This window comes from Lynx rufus, unplaced genomic scaffold (assembly GCF_022079265.1).
Source record: "Lynx rufus isolate CCGP_SWC_20201006 ecotype Redwood Valley unplaced genomic scaffold, mLynRuf1.p SCAF_9, whole genome shotgun sequence".
NCBI classification, from domain to species: Eukaryota; Metazoa; Chordata; class Mammalia; order Carnivora; family Felidae; genus Lynx; species Lynx rufus.
In genome coordinates this window covers 98,837,554-98,857,500 of record NW_025814897.1, presented here as the reverse complement: position 1 = coordinate 98,857,500, position 19,947 = coordinate 98,837,554, and the positions used below count along the sequence as shown (strand labels likewise).

General features: G+C 39.7%; 1 protein-coding gene across 11 annotated transcripts in view; it reads left to right on the top strand.

Annotated features, from left to right (window-relative positions):
• Nucleotides 1-19,947, top strand: part of AMBRA1 (autophagy and beclin 1 regulator 1) — a 179,506-nt gene that overhangs the window by 108,043 nt on the left and 51,516 nt on the right. The window lies entirely within an intron of this gene.

Here is a 19,947-nt window from a genome sequence, read left to right as displayed (position 1 = left end):
CTATTGTCAGCCGAAGATCTGAGGCCACTCACGACTGCTTTATAAAAGTTACTGTGGTTGTGAAATGAAACCTCAAATACTGAAATAGAAAGTTATTCCTTAACCCCTTTGGGAGATTAAAAATACCAATATAATCTTAAGGAAATATCTGCTAAAGTAAACTTTTATAACTGAATTTATTACTAGCTTGGGGAGAGGTCAGCTTAATAATAAGGGCAGCTGAATTTAAATTTCCTCTCACCTCTTACTAACCGGGTGACCTTGGGAGAGTTGTTTAACTTATCTGAGCTTCAGTTTCCTCATTGTAAAAGAGGGATTTCAATAAGGCCTTTCAGCAGCTACCCTAAATTGCCAATCCGCCACACCTTGCATTTTCCATTTCTCTTCCCTGTTTTCTAGTTCTCTGTGGTATCTGACATAATTCAGCATGCCATGTGGTCAACTCATTTCTGTTCTGTTTCTCCTCCTCCCAGAATGTAATTTCCATGAAGGCAGGAATTTTTGTCTGTTTTGTTGATGGTCTGACATGAAGTAGGCACTCAATAAATATTTGTCTAGTGAATAACCACACTTCCTTTAAGGTAATTATGAAAATTTAATGAGAATCTTTTATTGAGTGAGAATTTACTATGACATTTGGCACATGATAAGCATCTAGAAAATGGTAGCAATTAATGAAGTTTTCCTCAGAAGATACTATAGGTTGTACTTGTATAACTGATTATTGTAAAGGTATTTTGCTATATATTTTGGAAGAACAAGCATAAATCACAGTGATCAGTTACATCAGAATACAAAGTATGGATGTTAGATGGCTATAACTTTAAAAAATGAAATCTGTGTTGCTGTGTCTCACTCCTAGATTTATTTTACTATCAAGATAACTTACCTTCACATTGTGCTTAGAGTGTACAGTGCATTTTCAGTATTTTCCCTGTATTCTCATATTTGCATACATATCTTCTCTCTCCTGCTAGATTATTAGTTCCCTCAAGTCAGGAACCTTGTCTTTTTCATATTTTGAGTCTCATTGCATCTGCCACAGCCTGTTTTGCTGTATATAACTCAAGGGTCACATTCCTAAAACATTCATAGTAATAAAAAAAAAATGCTGTCATGAAAATGGTGGTTTCATTGTGGGAAGGAAGGGTTGGGAGCTAGAGAGTTTAACATAGAATAAAAACTTTTACCTGGGGTACTTAAAATTGCAATATGTTACAGCTGTGTGTATAGACGTACAAAGCCTAAACCAATTGAGTTGAACATTCGATTACATCTTCCTTTTCCTTCAGAGTGATGTATGGGCCTTCGCGTTTTTTCTAACTGCTAGCACACACTGCTTATTGCACATTCTTCTCACCATTGTTCTTACAGTTCATATACCCACAGAAGGCAGCACTGTTTTTCAGCCAACATTCCTTCATTCAACACGTGTCTGAGGGCTTCCTCTGTATTTCTCACTATTCTGTGCCCTGAGAGTGTAACATTCATGTTTTTCTAAGTCAACTGAATGTTCAAGGTTTGGGTTCCCTAATCAATTGATGCAGTGTAGGTTGTAAAACTTTGCAGTTTGGTTAAGTTCCTATATATTGGTATCACTCAGTGCATACTATTAAGTTAATTAAAAGCTCACAAAACCTTTTCTTTATTCCTTACTAAAGTGATTTTAGAGCTGATTCAAATTCTTGGGACAGATATTTGAAGAATATATAGTTAGGCTGAGTGTTCTAAGCGTTTTTTTTTTTAAGATTTCCTCTTTACTCTGGTTCTGTTGACGTGCTCTCCACTCATCTATAAGAATGTGGATGATCTCTTACCTTTTTTATTCCTTCACAGTGATTTAGCTCCTCAGTTAGCGACTTTCCTAGTCCCCATCATTCTCTTTAATTTCTCTTTTTTAAAAAAAAAATTTTTTTTTTTAAGTTTATTTATTTTGACAGAGATAGAGTGCGAGCATGAGCTGGGGAGGGGCAGAGAGAGAGAGGGAGACATAGAATCAGAAGCAGGCTCCAGGCTCCGAGCTGTCAGCACAGAGCCTGACGCGGGGCTCAAACTCACAAACTGTGAGATCATGACCTGGGCTGAAGTTGGACGCTTAACCGACTGAGCCACCAGGTGCCCCAATTTCTCTCTTTTTTTATTAACTTAGATACAATTCACATGTAAAATTAACCCTTTCAAAATGTACACTTCAGTGGTTTTTAGTATATTCACAGAGTTGTGCAACCATCACCACTGTTTAATTCCAGAATATTTTTATCACACCACAAAGAAACCCCATACCCGTTAGCAGTGGCTTCTTATTCCTCTCTTCTTACCCAGTTCCTGGCAGCTACTTCTGTCTCTTTTGTTTTTGCCTCTGCCGGACATTTCACATAGATGGAATCACACAGTATGTGACCTTTTGTATGTGGCTTCTTTCACTTAACATAACGTTTTCAGTGTTAATCCATGTTGTAGCATATGTTGGTACTTCATTTCTTTTTGTGGCTGAAAAATATTCCATTGTATGGATATACCACATTTTATTTACCCATCTATCAGTTGATGGACATTTGAGCAGTTTCCACTCTTTGACTTGTTATGAATAATGTTGCTGTGAATGTTGATGTACAAGTTTTTGTGTGGACATGTTTTCAGTTCTCTTGGGTATATACCTAGGAGTGGAATTGCTGGTTCGTATGGTAATTTTGTGTTTAACTTTTTAAAAAACTATCCTCTTGGCGTGCCTGGGTGACTCAGTTGGTTACGCGTCCGACTTCAGCCCAGGTCATGATTGCACAGTTTGTGAGTTCGAGCCCCACATCGGGCTCTGTGCTGACAGCTCAGAGCCTGGAGCCTGCTTTGGATTCTGTCTCCCTCTCTCTCCATGCCCCTCCCCCACTCACACCCTGTCTTTCTCTGTCAGAAATGAATAAATGTTTTAAAAAAACCAAAAAACCAAAAAACTATCCTCTCTTAAACAGTGTTCACTTGCCTTTGAAAGCTTTCCTTTCCCAGCTTCCCTTTCCTCCCGACCACCAGCTCCACTCCAGCTTTCCTATTTGCTTTTGTCTGTAGTTTTCTGAATTGTCACTTTAATGAAAATAACAGACATTTTAATGAATTCTTTTCACTTTGGATGGCCCGCAGTCATCTTCTATTTAATGTGTCAAAAACTAAACTTTCTTTTTTATAGTGTTCTCCCCCTCCTTGTTTTGCTAAGGCCGCCAACATTCTTCTTGACCCCAGGTGCTAGGCCTGTGAGTTTTTATGGATACTTACTTCTCTCCAGCTCTACCATATTCCGTTTCCTGCCGTGTTCAGATGGTTCATCTCTGACAGAATCTCTCATTGTTCTTTCCTTTCTTGTGTCACTGTTCTAACCCCGATTCTGGCTACTGTCATACCATTGCAGTTTCCATTAACTGGTGGCGCTTTGTTTATTGTCATCCCACCTCTGAAATACTTGCCAGAGTACTCTTCATAAAATGTGACCAGAGACTTTTGGTAAACATGAAGGAGTGAACACCTGTGTTTATCTCCATCCTCTCTCTCCCAAAACCCCTCTAAAATGACAGCAAAGGAATTAGACAAAAATATGTGCACATTGTATAAGAGAATGAGAGAATGAGAAAAGGAGGGAAATGAGCAGAGAGTGACAACAGGAGCATTTCTCCTGCAGAAGAAACAAAACTGTATGTGAGAGGAAATACAAGTTTACTAGACTGCTCTGTATGCTGTGGATATTTATATAGTTGTAATACTGTAAATAATTAACATTATTTAACCTAAAAATGTGTTATAGCTATTTTGGAAGGATGGGGGAGGAAAGAGGGTGGGAGAAATCATCTCCTATCATCGGGAGCCAGAAGATAATAGCCGAAATTGAAAATTTAGTGACAGTAGAAATATGACAGTTAATTATCAGAAGAAAAACAGCTAAAAGATTTGAAAAGTAATTGCTTCTAGAGAGCAGAAATCAGGGGAGAAGATGGGGCAAAAGGCTGCTATTTGACTTATTAGTCTTGTAATACTCTTTAACTGTTAAAATTATGTGTATGTAGTGCTTTGATAAAAATTAAAATTTAAAATCTATCCACTTTGTAATTCCCTTCCTCAAAAATTTCAAAGGATTTCTGTTTCCTGCTGCACAGATGACAAATTCCTTGTCTTTTTTTCAGCCTTTTATATTCTTCGTATGAGCCTTTGCTTCCACTGAACTGATCATAGCCCTTGAATTCTGAACTGCTTGAGCGGTAGCCTCTTTCTACCCTGAACCCTTCTCCTTCCTCTCCTAATTTCCAAATCCTATTGCTTCTTCCTTTAAGCTAATTTCCACACTAAGTTTTCCAGGTCTCCCCTCCCCAAGCTCAGTAACCCCTCCTAAATGGCTGTGGCTTTAGTTGTCAGTACCACTCATTAGACACTTACATTGTCTTTTCTTGTTTGTGAGGTTTTTAATGTAAGTCTTATCTCCCCAACTGGATTATAGGCTCCAACCAAGCAAGAAAGGACATCTTATTACCATTTTATATACATTGTCCACAGTGCTAGGTTTGATAGATATCTGTTTAATATTCAGTACTCACTTAGCCATCAAAAAGCTTTCTGTTTTGAGATCACTATTCTTTATTCTGGGCACGTCTCAAGACTGTACTTCGGTCTAAAAAATCCATCTTTGTCAGCCTTGGTGAGGTTGAAGGGCAAGACTTTATCTCTTTGCTGGTGATATTGTCGTTGATGGGTGCAGTGTGCTAGTCATTTTATAGAACGTAACATAGACAGTCTCTAATCTCCCAAACCCTGTGGATGCTTAAGCATTTCAAAGGTTTTCTATTATTTGAGAGAAATGCTAATTTAGCATTACCATCACCACATCAGGGATTTATGAACCTTCTCCCTTTATACTCCCTTGCCTTATGATCCCCTGCACTGCAAAGAGCCAAGAAAAACAGAAAATAAACACAAAGACCTCTGCAGTTTCCACTGTTTTTCTTGCCACTCTAAGAATAACCACCTGGCTTTACATGTGCCCTAGAAAGGCTTCATCGGTGATGTGTCCTCTACCGCTAACTAGAGCCCCAGTGTGATCTGAAGCATCTAAGTCACTAGTTCTTAATCTTTTAGAGGACAGTGAACTCTGTGAGAATGTATGTTAAGAACTTGGACCCTCCTCTCAGAATACAAGGTATATACGTAGCGGTATTAAAGTGTACCCAGGATTTTGGTTTTATTCAGGAACGATAAGGCCAGCAGATGAGGAGACAATGCCATTTAAAAAAGGTGGTTTGTTACTTAAAATTCCCAGGGTAAAGGGACACACCATACTCTATAGGGCCACATGGGGAAATATTACGGTCAGTCAGGAGGCAGAGGAGGTGAGGGGAAGGCCTGAGCCAGAGCACCTCTTGGGGTTTTCAGAAGGGATTAATGAGGCAGAATAGGTGTGCAGAGTAAGTTTAGCATTAGGTAGCCTGAATAATTTTGTTAGGCTCTGGGCTGTGAGGTGATCCCTGGTTGTCCGTACCTGGTGCTGGGGTGATTTAGGACAGAGGAAATACTGGTTTGCTATGTGATAGTTGGATAAAGAAAGTGGTTATTGGTATGGGCTCCCTTAGTTGATTTGCATGCTTGCAGGCAAGTTGTTTGTTATCTCTAGGAATGATTTGGCCCAGGGAGGGCCTCAGTATGCAAGGCAACCAAGATGTCAGAGCGCAGTTAAATGTAGAAAACAGAATACACAGTTAATAGAACATTGCACACACACGATTTTATTTGCTACGTTAGTTAGTGCCTTTTTGACCTCCTGAAGCCCATCTGCAGACCCCAGGTTTAAACCCCACCTTGGGCTCTGGGGGCTCCTTGCCTTCGAATGCAGTATTTGGGTTTACGTTTCCTTGTCACAAGGTTTGTAGTTAATTATCTATTAAACCAACAGAATGTAGCAACTGCTCAATTTTTTATGGTAAAGCTTTTCTTTCTGCTTTCTTTTGACTTTTATACCAGGAGTTTATTTGTGGATATTTTGTGCCAAGAGGGATAAGCCTGCACTCCTAATTGCTGCATCAAGTCTGTGCTCACAGGGCGTCCTGATGACATTTTAAATACATGGAAATTTTTGAATGCATGAAAACATCTAGTGCTGATTCTCTGCTGCATTTTTGCTCTGGCACCTGCTCCTCTCTTCTTGGAATTTATCTCATTGCCTAATTCTGTACATTGTCTCCAAACCTTTCATTAAGCATTGTTGGAAATTTTGCTTTTTAACCTCAGCATCCCCGCTTATCTTTTGAACAAAAACAGAACCATCTCTGACTACTAGGCATTTCCTCGAGTGAAAAGCTCCCCATCTTGCCTTTTCTGACTTTTCAGAGCATGAAATGGCTATGCTAATCCTGTTGGCCTTAAGGCAAGAGCCTTGCAGAGTCAGACAAAGGGGGACCGCCTGCTCCCAGCTTGGATCTTTCAGAGGCCAGAGGCAGAAACTTTTTAACATTATACCAACTTGAAGTCAAAAATCTGCCTACCCTTGCTTTGTTTTGGCTGCAATTATGAAAGAAGTAAATTCTTGGAGTGTTTCCTCTGGATGTAACCATCAGTTTCTTAGTGCCCTGAGGACTATATTGTATATGTTTCCGGAGGTTGGGTGCTTTTCTCAAGTTTTAGCAATCAAACAAAAGGGGTTTTAGGAATTTTGGAAGTGTCCTTCTGCTGGTTGAGTGGATATTTCTCAAAGCCAAAGGTGCTTTGGCTCCAAGTCATCAAATTGAGTTGCAACTTTGTGCTTTGTGCAAGGTGCTTTGTAGGACACAAGGACTGAGTGGTACTTAAATCTCTCAGAGGGATTTAAGATAGCCCTTACTTGTTAAGGGGCTAACAATTAGTAGTGAGAGTCACACATGTTCAAGTAACCATTTGTGTCTGTATTTAATACGGAGTTACTATATACCTTCTGTGGCAGAGCAGTCCAGAGTTGATGGGGGTGGGGGTGGGGCAGGGAAAATGGGAGATGGCCATTGAGGAGGGCACTTGTTGAGATGAGCATGGGTGTTGTATGTAAGTGATGAATCGTGGGAATCTACTCCAGAAGCCAAGACTATACTGTATATACTGTATGTTAGGTAACTTGACAATAAATTGTTTTTTTAAAAAGTGTACACTTACCATTATGAGCGCTGAATGTATAGAACTGAATCATTGTATTGTACGCTAGAAACTAATACAACACTGAATGTTAATTTTTCTTTAAAAAAATAATTAAAAATAAATTAAAAAAAAAAAGACCTTAATCTAAAAGTGAGAAAATTGAGGGCTTCTGGGTGACTCAGTCAGTTAAGTGTCTGATTTTAGCTCAGGTCATGATCTCGCGGTTTGTGGGTTCAAATCTATAGCTTGGAGCTGTGCTTACAGCTCGGAGCCTGGAGCCTGCTTCGCATTCTGTGTCTCCCTCTCTCTCTGCCCCTCCCCAGCTCACACTCTGCCCCTCTCTCTCAAAAATAAACATTTTAAAAAAATTAAAAAAAAAATAAAAGTGAGGAAATTGTATATGTCCTTCCTTCCAAAAGAATCCATTTACAATGTACTATGGGGATTCAGGTTCAGGGAAAGTTTTGAGTGGGAACAGAAAAGATTTCGAGTTGGACCTCTGGTGGACCGAATTTTATACCTATCCTCAAATGGAATAAATAATGGCAGAGAGTCCTGGGAGATGAGCAGAAGGAATATGTCAGAAGAAAAGAGATAAAATGCTATGGGGCTTCCATAGAGTTGATAATATCAGGTTAGTGAACTCAGAAAAGACTTCCCGGAAAAAGGGATTAAGAGAGTCCTTGAGCAGGGCTATGGGATCAGGGAATTTTAGTAAACATTTATTAGTGGAGAGAGGAAGGAATCTATATAGTAGGAACAATGTGAGCAAAAGTATAAAAGTGGGGATATATTCAAAACCTATTTCTGGGGCTCCTGGGTGGCTCAGTTGGTTAAGTGTCTGACTGTGGCTTAGGTCATGATCTTGTGGTCGGTGGGTTTGAGCCCCGCCTTCAGCTCTGTGCTGACAGCTCAGAGCTTGGACCCTGCTTTTTTGGATTCTGTGTCTCCCCCTCTCTCTGCCTCTCTCTCTCTCTCTCTCTCTCTCTCTCTCTCTCTCAAAGCTAAAATAAAAATAAACATTAAAAAAACATTTTTCCAAAATGATATGAATAACAAGCAATGGGAGATAGGCACAGAAAGGTTACGGACAGATCATTGAGGGCTTTGAGTTACAGACCAAGGAATCTTGCTCATTTTAGGCCATGAGGAGCCATTAAAACTTTTTGAGCAGATGAGCAACACAGTCAAAATTCTGTGTTTAAAAATAATCAATATGGCATTGAAAGATGGATTGGAGCAAGAAGAGTAGAGGGGGAAGATAGATGATTTTGTAAGGGACAAGGGCCCATGGCTTAAAGGTAACTGCAAAATTATTTCATGCTTCTTACGCATCCTTTTTGATGACCAGCAGCACAGTCTTGAAAAGGTGTGTGCTCCACCATGCTCACTGGCTTGCAGGCATTCCTGAAGTGTTAGGGCTGGCCCAGTATTTTCTGAGAAATGCGTATAAGCAGTTTTGGCAGAAAAGACAAGACTAAAATTTCCTGTCTTAATCTCCTTCTGCTTTCCCTTGTGAAGTACCTCATTTTAAAAGAATTTTGCCACAGGCCTCTTTCTGAAATGTATCTAACCTGGCATTAAAAGTAGGCCTTTCTTGGCTTCGAGGTAAGATGTTAGAAGGCATCAGGATGGCATCTAAGAGAAAAGCTTGGGGCTGGGCATCTGTTTGTATGTTTCATTGATGCAGACAGACAGTTTCTATTATGCACCCAGGAAGCCCATGGCCTTAGAGTCTCTGCTTTTACAAAGTTTGTGTGACTATCTGCCATTCATAGCTGCCTGCTGGATTGTTTCACCAGTGCAGTAGCTCTGGCTTTACGTGGTGTAAACATGATTCATCAAGACTCAGGACATGTTTCTGTGGGCAAAATGTCTTATGTCAGGAATTCCAAGTAAACGAAATGTGGCCATCTCTGCTGCCCACCTTTGGAATTTTATAGAACTTCATGTCCCAAATGATTTCGTTTTAGCCAATTACTGCCTCTCCCATACCTTGTTGGGCAAGGATTAAGATTGTGGGAAAGCATGTAAAGGTCTTTCTTTTGTGTCCCCAGTTGCTTGCTTGTTTGTTTACTTCCTCCTTTCCTACCCTCTTTCTCCCTCCCTTCAGTAGTAAGACATTTTAACAATGCAAAAAAGCATAATGCATATATACAGGCACATATGTATGTAACCAGCCTTTGTCCTCCCACAACTGAAATTCAAGAGTTACCAGTTAGCCCTGTTTGCCTCAATTTTTAAAAATAAAATCATTGAGGATAAAGTTGAAGTTACCTTTTTTTGACTTCCTTAAGTCTATTTCCTGCTCTACATAGAGGCAGATCTTATCTTGAATTTGGTTTATGTAATTGCAGTCCATCTTTTAGAACTTAATAATAGGAAATAATTGTTTTGTGGTTTTTTTTTTAATTTTTTTTTTTTCTTCAACGTTTATTTTATTTTTGGGACAGCGAGAGACAGAGCATGAACGGGGGAGGGGCAGAGAGAGAGGGAGACACAGAATCAGAAACAGGCTCCAGGCTCTGAGCCATCAGCCCAGAGCCCGACGCGGGGCTCGAACTCGTGGACCGCGAGATCGTGACCTGGCTGAAGTCGGACGCTTAACCGACTGCGCCACCCAGGCGCCCCTGTTTTGTGTTTTAAGAGTTGTATTTCTACAAATGGCATCGTATCACATGTATCTCTATTTTACAACTTTTAAAATTCAGTATTCTGGTTTTATTGTCCGCATTGACACGTTTTGATTGATTTGTCCATTTTAATTGTTACATAGTATACTAATATTCACTTACACATTTTATTATCTATTTCCTTACTGATGAACATTAAATTTTCTAGATTTTTACTGTCACAGCATGTCTCAAATTTTTTGACGTATCTCCTTGTGTATATGTATGGCATTTTTCTCAAAGATATTTACCCAGAGATGGAATTGTACTGGCTCCTTGTTAGTCCATAGCACAGATTATTTGGCTAACCAAGGCATAACTTCTTAGATGTTGAAGAGTGTCTCAGGGCACCATTCTGACTGGCACTCAGTGAAAATGGAAAACTTGAAGTTTGTGCATTTTATTGCATACCCAGGACCAAGAGTTTTTCTCAAGTCCTCAACTCATTAGCTTCATGGAGCAAATAAATGCATATATTAAATATAAGGGATATTAAATAGTAAAATGTATAACCTTTTAATAGATCATTATAAAGGTGACTCATCACTCTTCCTGCCCATTTATTTATTTATTATTTTTAAATTTAAATCCAAGTTAGTTAACATATAGTATAATAATGATTTCAGGAATAGAATTTAGTGATTCATCACTTCCATATAAACACCCAGTGCTCATCCCACCAAGTGCTTATTCAACAAACTCATCCCCTCAATGCCCATCATCCATTTAGCCCATCCCCCCCCCACAGCAACCCACCAGCAACCCTCAGTTTGTTCTCTGTATTTAAGAGTCTCTTACCGTGTGTGTGTGTGTGTCTCTCTCTCTCTTTCTCTGTTTTTATATTATTTTTGTTTCCCTTCCCCTCTGTTCATCTGTTTTGTTTCTTAAATTCCACACAAGTGAAATCATACAATATTTGTTTTTCTCTTATTTCACTTAGCATAATACACTCTAGTTCCATCCATGTTGTTGCAAATGGCAGGATTTCATTCTTTTTGATTGCTGAGTAATGTTCCAGTGTGTGGGTGGGGGGTGGGGGGTTGGGTGTGTGGGTGTGTGGTGTGCACACCCCACACATTCTTTATCCATTCATCAATCAGCAGACATCTGGACTCTTTCCATACTTTGGCTATTGTTGATAGTGCTGCTATAAACATTGGGGTGCATGTGCCCCTTCAAATCAGCATTTTTATGTCCTTTGGACGAATACCTAGTGCAATTGCTGGGTCATAGGATAGTTCTATTTTCAATTTTTTAAGGAACCTCCATATTGTCTTCCAGAGTGGCTGCACCAGTTTGCATTCCCACCAGCAGTGCAAAAGTGTTCCCCTTTCTCCATCTTTCTGCCCTTTTAAAATTCATAAAGTAATACAGACTCATTGTAAATAATTCAGATACTATGAAAATATGCACTGTAAAAAGTTTAAATGTCTCCTCACCATCTTATTCCTGGTTGGTCTGGAACGTATCTTTCCAAATTTTTTTATATGCATAATCAAATACACACGTCTATTTACTCACCTGTATAGTTTTTTCCATTTTGATTTTTAAGAGAGATGAGATTGTACAGAATAATAGACCAAGGACATTTTTCTGTGTCCGTATGTGCAGATTTCTTTTTAATGGCTGTACGGTGTTTCACAGTGTGATTGACCACAGTCTAATTGTTCTCTTTTTGTTGGATGTTTAGGTTATTTACAATTAAAAACAAGCTTTTTTTTGCAAGCTCTTTTTGTAGTTGCTTAGTCCCATTCCTGGATGTATATAATGGACTGCAAATTCCCTTCACATATGAGTTGGTTCTTTATAATTCAGCCTGTCCCCATAGTAGATAAAAGCAGTAAAGACTGTCTAGGACATGTTTTCTCACTTGCAGAAAGAACAGTTTATATGTCTGGCAGTGACATTCCTTGCAGTTCCCATCAGTGTTCCTCCCCCTTGTATATTTCATGCTTTCTATATGAATGGCAGTACTTTTAAGTCCCAAGTCCCATGATTGTGCAATATTAAAAATGTGAGTAAAAAGCTGACCCACCCTTCTGCCATCTTAAAAAAGAAGGAAATCTACAGTACCTACTGAAATACACAGAGATATAAACACTTGAACTCAGAGCAAACTTTATGTACTTATAATCACAACACAATGTTTTGCATTATGAAAATGGCTAATATCATGTGGGCAGAGATTTCCGTCTAATTCAGAAAAGGTTTCAGGAAGAGATAAGATTTTATTGAGGTTTACAGACTAGAAAGGCTAATCTGGATTGTTATTTAGCTTCTAGGTACATCCTTTTAGCTGTGTCTCAATGCGGGGCTCATTAATAATGCTTTTCCACTTTGTGTCTGGTATTAATGTCTGAACAGTGGATTTTAATTAGAAACGGTTTCAAATTCACGATCTTTATGGGACAAATGTTGATCTCCTAGGATCCCACAGCATATGCATGGCTCTGGGGACTTAAGCTTCTGAGCAGTTTGTGGTTTGCAGCAGACCCAGTCACCACTCCCTCTCCCACTTATTTTTGCTCCAGACTTTCCACTAGTTGGTGCCTGCACTTTAAAACAAAGGTCTGGAATCTTTTTCCATTTCAGGATATAGAAGGAAATAGCCTGGCTGGGCCAGTAGAGCAGAGTGTCTTTTCAAATGTCTTTCTTTTTTTAACATTTATTTGAGTAATCTTTACACCCAGTGTGGGGCTCGAACTGATGACCCCGAGATCAAGAGTTGCATGCTCCTCCAACTGAGCCAGCCAGGCGTCCCTGGAATGTCTTAAAGGATCTAGTTACTAAGATTTTTGCCAGGCCCGCTTTTAGCAGAATCAGGATGTAGGTTGGTTTTTTTTTTGTTTTGTTTTGTTTTTAAACAAAACTCCAGCCATCTTCATATAAGCAGCTGCCACAAGCATTAGGAATTGCTGACCTTTTCATCTTACTTAAAAAACCCTAGTCTTGTTATAAAAACCAAGTCAGCTGGATGCTTTATTTCAATGTCACAAGTCCCAAAATACACAATGTTTCCCTTGGACCTACTTGTGGGAAACCTGTAAGATAATCAACCTTTTCAGGGTTTCTGTCATTCCAAAGCAAATGTGAAGCTGATACTCAAGACTGAGTGTTCTGCTCCGTAGTTCACTTTCTGATCTGACTTTTCCTTTGACCTCCAAGCTCCAGGAGCTTCTTTGTTCACCTTAGCCTTTCTGTCCCTGGCTCAACAGGAATGTGGCAGTGGTTGCTTACAGTGACGACAGCACACTGCCCTTAGCTCTCCAAAGTCTTTTTTAAACTGAGGGAGCCAGGCTCTGGGTTATAGAGCTTCACCAGGGGTTTGCGCCTTCCCCTCTGGGAGCAGCCCTGGCCTCCTTCTTAAACCTTGGCCCCAACTGACTCAGCTGGGTAATGCTGTACCCTGAAATGTACAGGTGTGATTTGACAGGAGCTTTTCACCCTTTACAAACTGGGCTCCCTAATGAGAATGTAGGCTCATAGAGCAATCATTCACGTGTAGGTGGCCTGTAAGGAAAGTTTTAACAAAAGAGTTGGTTAAGAAGCTGATTTATTTTCTTGCTTTAACTCTTGTCATGTGCTGAGTGGGGGCGGAAGAGGAGGGGAGGGTGGGGAACAGCACTGCTGAAAGCATTTATCTTCATTTCTGCCATCTCCCAGTGTTTATTACCCTGTGATCGACAGATGAGGAAAGCTGCCAGTCAAACCCACGTTCAGCACATTTCCATTTCCCTTCATTGCAGATTTTAGGCTTTGGAAATCTGCATCCTCTTTGCAGCAATAAAGGTCGTTTCCCTCCTGCTGACAAGCCCAGGACCCTCGGGTCCAGTTCTACTCACTTGTGCTTCCACCAAACAGTAAAAGCTGCAGGAGTCTCAGCAATTTAAGACAAGTGGTTGGTGAGAGCCATTCAGTGTTTGAGTCAGTCATACGCTCTGTTCATCTTTTCTCTCTCACCTCTTTCTCCCTCAGTCCTTCTACCCTCCCCCCTCTGTGCCTGTCCTCTTGGTGCTGAGGCACTCCCTTGAGCAGCTCCGTTGTGCAACAATGAAAGGATGACAGCCTCCCCGATTTCTTTCCTGGCTTCTCTCAGGGACCTGCCAAAGCCAGTGTCCTCCCAGCAACAGAGGTTGTGGGATCCTGGAGTCAATGGCAGGTTTGGGGGATGTGGAAGCAGAGGTAGAGCAATTCTGAATGCTGTTATGCACCTGCTTGTCTTCCGTCAGAGGTAGAGACTTTGAGGAAATCCTGCCTGGTGGGAGTGAATGTTAGGCTTTTAACTTCTGTTTTTGTTTGGGGGTTGTTGGGGTTTTTTCTGCATCTCTCTTGAACGCTGTGGGTTTTGGAATGTTGTTCCCGATAATCTTTCAGTAGCATGTGTTCTTGTGAGCTTGTTTTTGTCTTAAATAATGTTTGTGGGTGGAAGAAAGGTAACGATATTCATTTCTTTGAAAATGGATGTTCTGCTTTCATAATTACTTGTCCCAATTACATCATTAGTGTAAGTGTTAGATAATTGCTTCATTAGGATATATATTTGAAGAAGGGCAGGTCTACGGGATGGTGATGAAAATGGGCCTCAGCCTCTTCATCTACCCACACAGGAGCATCTTAGCTTGACTTCAGAGAGCTGGGAGATACCATTTACCCTGCTAACAGTCGAGATTAATCCTGGGTTTTAATATAATGGGAGGAAGGAGTGAGGACCTGGTGAAGAGCAGTTTACTCTTATTGTTTTAGGGTGCAATACACTGCTGAATTCCAGGTGACCCTGGTACATTCACACCGGTACATTCACAGCAACATGATTGAATCATTGATGATCCCTGAATTAGAAAGCAAAGTATCCTTATGGATACTTCACCACTTTGGGCTTTTCTGAAAGTCACTAGGTCTAGTGGCATGAGCCCTATGCTGTTTGACCCCTCTGAATGGCTTTTTAAAGGGAAATGGCCATACCCACTCTAGAGGTTACCTTCTCCCATCAGAACTAACTGCTTCCTGTAGATTTGAGTGTGACCCTGATTTCACACTTTGCGAATAACTTTGGGTGCATGCCTCTAGTTATGCAACTCTTCTTTCAAGAGCATGTTAAAAACTAATGCCATTACTTCCACTCACATGAGGTCTCCAAAGTAGTCAAATTCATAGAAACAAAGTAGAATTTGGGTTACTGGGGGTTGGGGCAAGGTAAAAGGGAAGTTATTTGATGGGTATAGACTTTGACATTTGCAAGATGAAAAGGTTCTGGAGATCCGTTTCACAACTGTGTGAATATTATTTAACACTGCTGAACTGGGTTAAACTACTAAACACTACTGAACCACTTAAAAATGGTGAAGATGGTAAATTCATGTCATGTGTTTTTCATCACAGTTTTTAAAAACATTAATCCCAGATTCTTAGTATTACTGACGCTGGATAGGAAGGCTCTATCCACTGCTCTGGCCCTAATGAGTATAAGATTAGTATCTCTTCCTCTGTCGGCATGTTGTAAACTTACTCTGCTGTAGTCACATAGTTCTGGTTTGAGTGTTGTTTTGAAACAGTTTTTGATGAAGCTGTGATATATGAAATAGTTCATAGCTGTTTCTTCTCCCTTCCCTACACATATTCTGTACTCCAGCCAGGCCTTGCTGATTTCTGTGTTGAGCTCTCAAACTATCATTTACTGTTTTGTTGGCCTCATCCAGTGCCTTTGACCTTAACAATAAGGCATTGCCCTCTCTTTCTTGGATCTGCCCCTGAAGTTCATGATTTGTATGTGGACTGCTACTACCCTTGTTCTTAGCAGGAGCTTTTAGAGTCTTTAAGAGTTTATTGGACAATAAAATTTTGTTGATTTAGGGGCCCAGTTCCTACCAAGAGCACATATAGTCATTGATATATATATATCTATAAAATGTTTACCCTTTATGTTTAATGTCTAATTTATGTTAAATACACTTCAAATTCATATTGTATAATGATTTATCTTGATCAGTTTAAGTGACCAGTTAGAGCAGTTATTAAACAGCCTTATCTGATAGGCCACATACCTTACTCAGAGCATTTTCTATGTCAGAATTATAGACATCTACGTAATACCTGTTTGGTTTTATTTTGGGGTTTTTACAGAAAATAGTGTTCTCTAATACTTCTATCTTTTATTTTAGCCTCAGGAAAATTGAAGACTTGGTTTCAGCTATAGGTAATACACTCAGAATTGAAAACCTAAAAACCTCCTTAAAAACCTACTTTTTCCCTCCAGAGGAAATCATTGTGTTTCCCTCAGACAATTTTATGATTGCTGGGTTTCATGCAGTGTGTTTTCTATAAATGAAAACTATTCTATTCTCATGCAAACCTGTAGTTTGCATATAAACATATGGTGGAACATTCTTCAGCCATAAAAAAGAAATAAATGACTGATATATGCTACAGCATGGATGAACTTTATAAACATGGTGCTAAATGAAAGAAGCCAGACACAAACAGTCACCTACCTGTGTGATTCTATTTAGATGAAGTGTCCAGCCTATGAAGTCAAAACTGTAGAGACAGAAAAGAGATTAGTGGTTGCCTAGGGCTAGGCCTAGGGCTAGTGGGGCAGAGTGGAGGGGAGTGACTGCTAATGGGTGAGGTGCTAGGGGTGGGGGTGGGGGGGATGATGAAAATGTCCTGAAATTAGATAGTAGTGATGGTCCTTATAACATTGGTTTTGATAATGGCTGCCCAATGGTATGAATATACTAAACACCCCTTGTGTTGTATACTTTAAGTAGGTGAATTGTATGGTATGTGGATTATATCTCAATAAAGCTGTTGTTTTTAAACAAACTATATATCGTTTGGTCGTTTTCTTCAGTGTCAAAACTGTAAATAAGCATGGTAAATGGGAACTAGGAGAGACTTCTACCCTTGGAGGAAGTCTTGTTATCTGCCATCGGGGACTCTTTCCAGGCCCCCAGGCTATAGAATAATTGTCTGTGGTCTTAGATGAGATTTTTTAAATGGTGATAAGGTGACAAAGTGAGTATGACAGAGTGCTTAGTTATATTTCCTTCTTAAAGCAGATTTAAAGACTGCATTTGAATGAAGCTTTCTGGACCGAAGAGTAAGTGTTCTTCCTAGGATGCCATTCCATATATACTTAAAGAGGAAGAATGCTGTTTATGTCCAAATAATCCTGTGTTGTATTTCTCTAAGAAGAATTATTTTTCATAGACAGAAACCAGTTTATTCATTTACAAAGAGCTTAGACAGTCTGCAAGAAAAAACTTAAAACAACCAAACATAAAAATGCATGTAAGATGTGGGTAGGTGCAATACACGCTAAAAAAAAATACAGTGAGCCAATCAATAAAAAGATACTCACCAATACTTGACATTATTAAAGAAATACAAAAGGATACCAAAAGGAATTGACCAAATTTATATTGAGTAGTATTTTCTATCGTTTAAAAATTTTTTTAATGTTTACTATTTATTTTTGAGAAAGAGAGAGCGTAAGTGGGGGAGCATTAGAGAGAGAGGGAGACACAGAATCCAAAGCAGGCTTCAGGCTCCTAGCTGTCAGCACATGGCCCAATGTGGGGCTTGAACCTATGAACTGCGAGATCATGACCTGAGCCGAAGTCGGATGTTTAACCGACTGAGCCACCCAGGCTCTCCAGTATTGAGTAGTATTTTTTTAATAATGGTCTTATTGAGATATAACTCACATATCGTATAGGTCACCTATTTAAAGTATAAAGCTCAGTCCTTTCTAATATATTCACAGAGTTGTGCTTCCATTGCCACTATCTGTATATTTCAGAACATTTTTTATCACCTTCCCGTACCCATTAGCAGTTACTTCTCCCTTCCCCCTTTCCTTCCCCTGTCTCTTCCCGCCCTAGGCAGCCCCTAATCTACTTTTTGTCTCTATAGCTTTGCCTATTCTAGACATTTCTTGTAAATGGAATCATACAATATGTGGTCTTTCGTGACTGGTTTTCTAAAAAGAACTTTGAAAAGTTGATAAATTGTTCAGTTGGACCTGCTGTGGAGTTTCTGGTCTCTGTTCTACTGACCAGTTAGCAAGCTGGTTTTGGCTTTATACCACAACCAAGCAGAAAGATAGTAATTGTGTATCCAGGCTGATGAGTCTTTGGCCCCCAGCCCCATTTTTGTTCTATCTTTCCAGCAGCATCACAGTCAGAGATGGCCATTCTGAATTAGGCAGCCTCAAATGGAACAATTTTATAGGACTGAAATATAATTTAATTGTTTCCTTCTTTGTAACTTGCCCTTTTTTACCCTCTCGAATTAGCTTTTCTGATACATTTGCTAATGATTCCCATTGTTCCGTATTTTCACTGTACTGTTGAATCATACTCTTCACTTTCCTACTCTGAGAACAGATCTTGGAGAGAGGCTAAAAGCTGTTTTTGAAAAAAGGTTTCTAATTCTCCTTTCCAAGCAACAGAACAGAGGAGTCTGAGAGAAGCAGAGGCAGGGAGAGACATCATGCAGGCTATCAGGTTTGGTAGAGCTCACCTACCACATAACTGTCATGACTATTAAGATTTTATCCCTAGGGGCGCCTGGGTGGCTCAGTCCGTTAAGCATCCAACTTCAGCTCAGGTCATGATCTCACAGTTTGTGAGTTCGAGCCCCATGTCGGCTCTGTGCTGACACCTCGGAGCCTGAAGCCTCCTTTGGATTCTGTCTCCCTCTCTCTCTGCCCCTCCCTTGTTCATGCTCTCTGTCTCTGTCTCTCTCTCTCTCAAAAATAAACAAACATTAAAAGAATAAAAAATAGCAAAAGATTTTATCCCTAGACATATTCCCGATGCTTCCAGCCTACAAGTTGAAGACCTGACTCAGAGAATGAGACTTGACAGCTTGGTTTTGCTGTTCTCTGATGATTGGCCAGGATCACTGGATTTAAGTTCTTTTCCTCCTTATTTTGTTTCTTGTCATAATCATCCTTATTTACTCTTGCTCTGAGGCTCCAGGGAAAGAAGTCTGTGGTCATATGCTAGAAAGTGAACTGCCGTGACTGCCAGTATCCTCATAGACAATTGCTGTTTCCACTGTCTCCTAGAGTATGAGGGAGAGTCTTGGGCTCAATTTTTTTTTCCAATTAATAGTCTTTTTTTTTTTTTTTGAGCAGTTTTAGGTTTAAAAGGAAAATCAAATGGAAAGTACACAGAGTCCCCATAGCCTCCCATAGACCCCCCTCACCATCATCATCCTTCACCAGAGCACTACGCTTGTTACATATAACCATGAACCAACGCTGACACATCATTATCATCCAAAGCCCATAGTTTACATTAAGTTTCACTTTTAATGTTAAGTTCTATGAGTTTGGGCAAATGTATGATGACATGTATCTACCATCATAGTATTATACAAAAATAGTTTCACTGGCCCCAAAATCTCCTTGGTGCTACAACTATACCTCCCTCTCTCCCCTAAACTGCTGGCAATCACTGATCTTTTTGCTGTGTCCATAGTTTTGGCTTTTCCAGAATAAAACATAGAATCACAACATATATAGCTTTTTGCTTCTTTTAATTATATTTGCTCTGTGTCTTTTCATGGATTGATAGTTTATTTCTTTTTAGAGTTGAGTAATATTCCATTGTATGGTTGTACCATAGTTTATTCATTTTCCTGTTAAAGGACATTGTGGTTGCTTCCAAGTTGTGGCAGTTATGAATAAAGCTGCTATAAACATCTGTGTGTAGGTTTTTGTGTGACATTTGCTTTCAACTGATTTGAGTAAATACCAAGGAGCATGATTGCTGGATCATATGGCTAAGAGTATGTTCAGTTTTGCAAAGAAACTGCCAAACTGTCTTCCAAAGTAGCTGTACCATTTTGCATCCCCACCAGCAGAGAATGAGAGTTCCTGTTGTTTTGTAGCCTTTTCACCATTTGGTGTTATCAGTATTTTACATTTTAGCCGTTGTGGTAAGTGTGTAGTAGTTTCTCATTGTTATTTTATTTTGCAGTTCCCTAAGGAGAAAGGATGTTTGAGCATCTTTTCATACGCTTATTTCATTGTATCTTCTTTGGTGAGGTGTCTGTTCAGATTTTTTTTGCCAGTTTTCAAATCAGGTTGTTTTGTTGTTGTTGAGTTTTGAAGGATCTTTGTGGGTGCCTAGGTGTC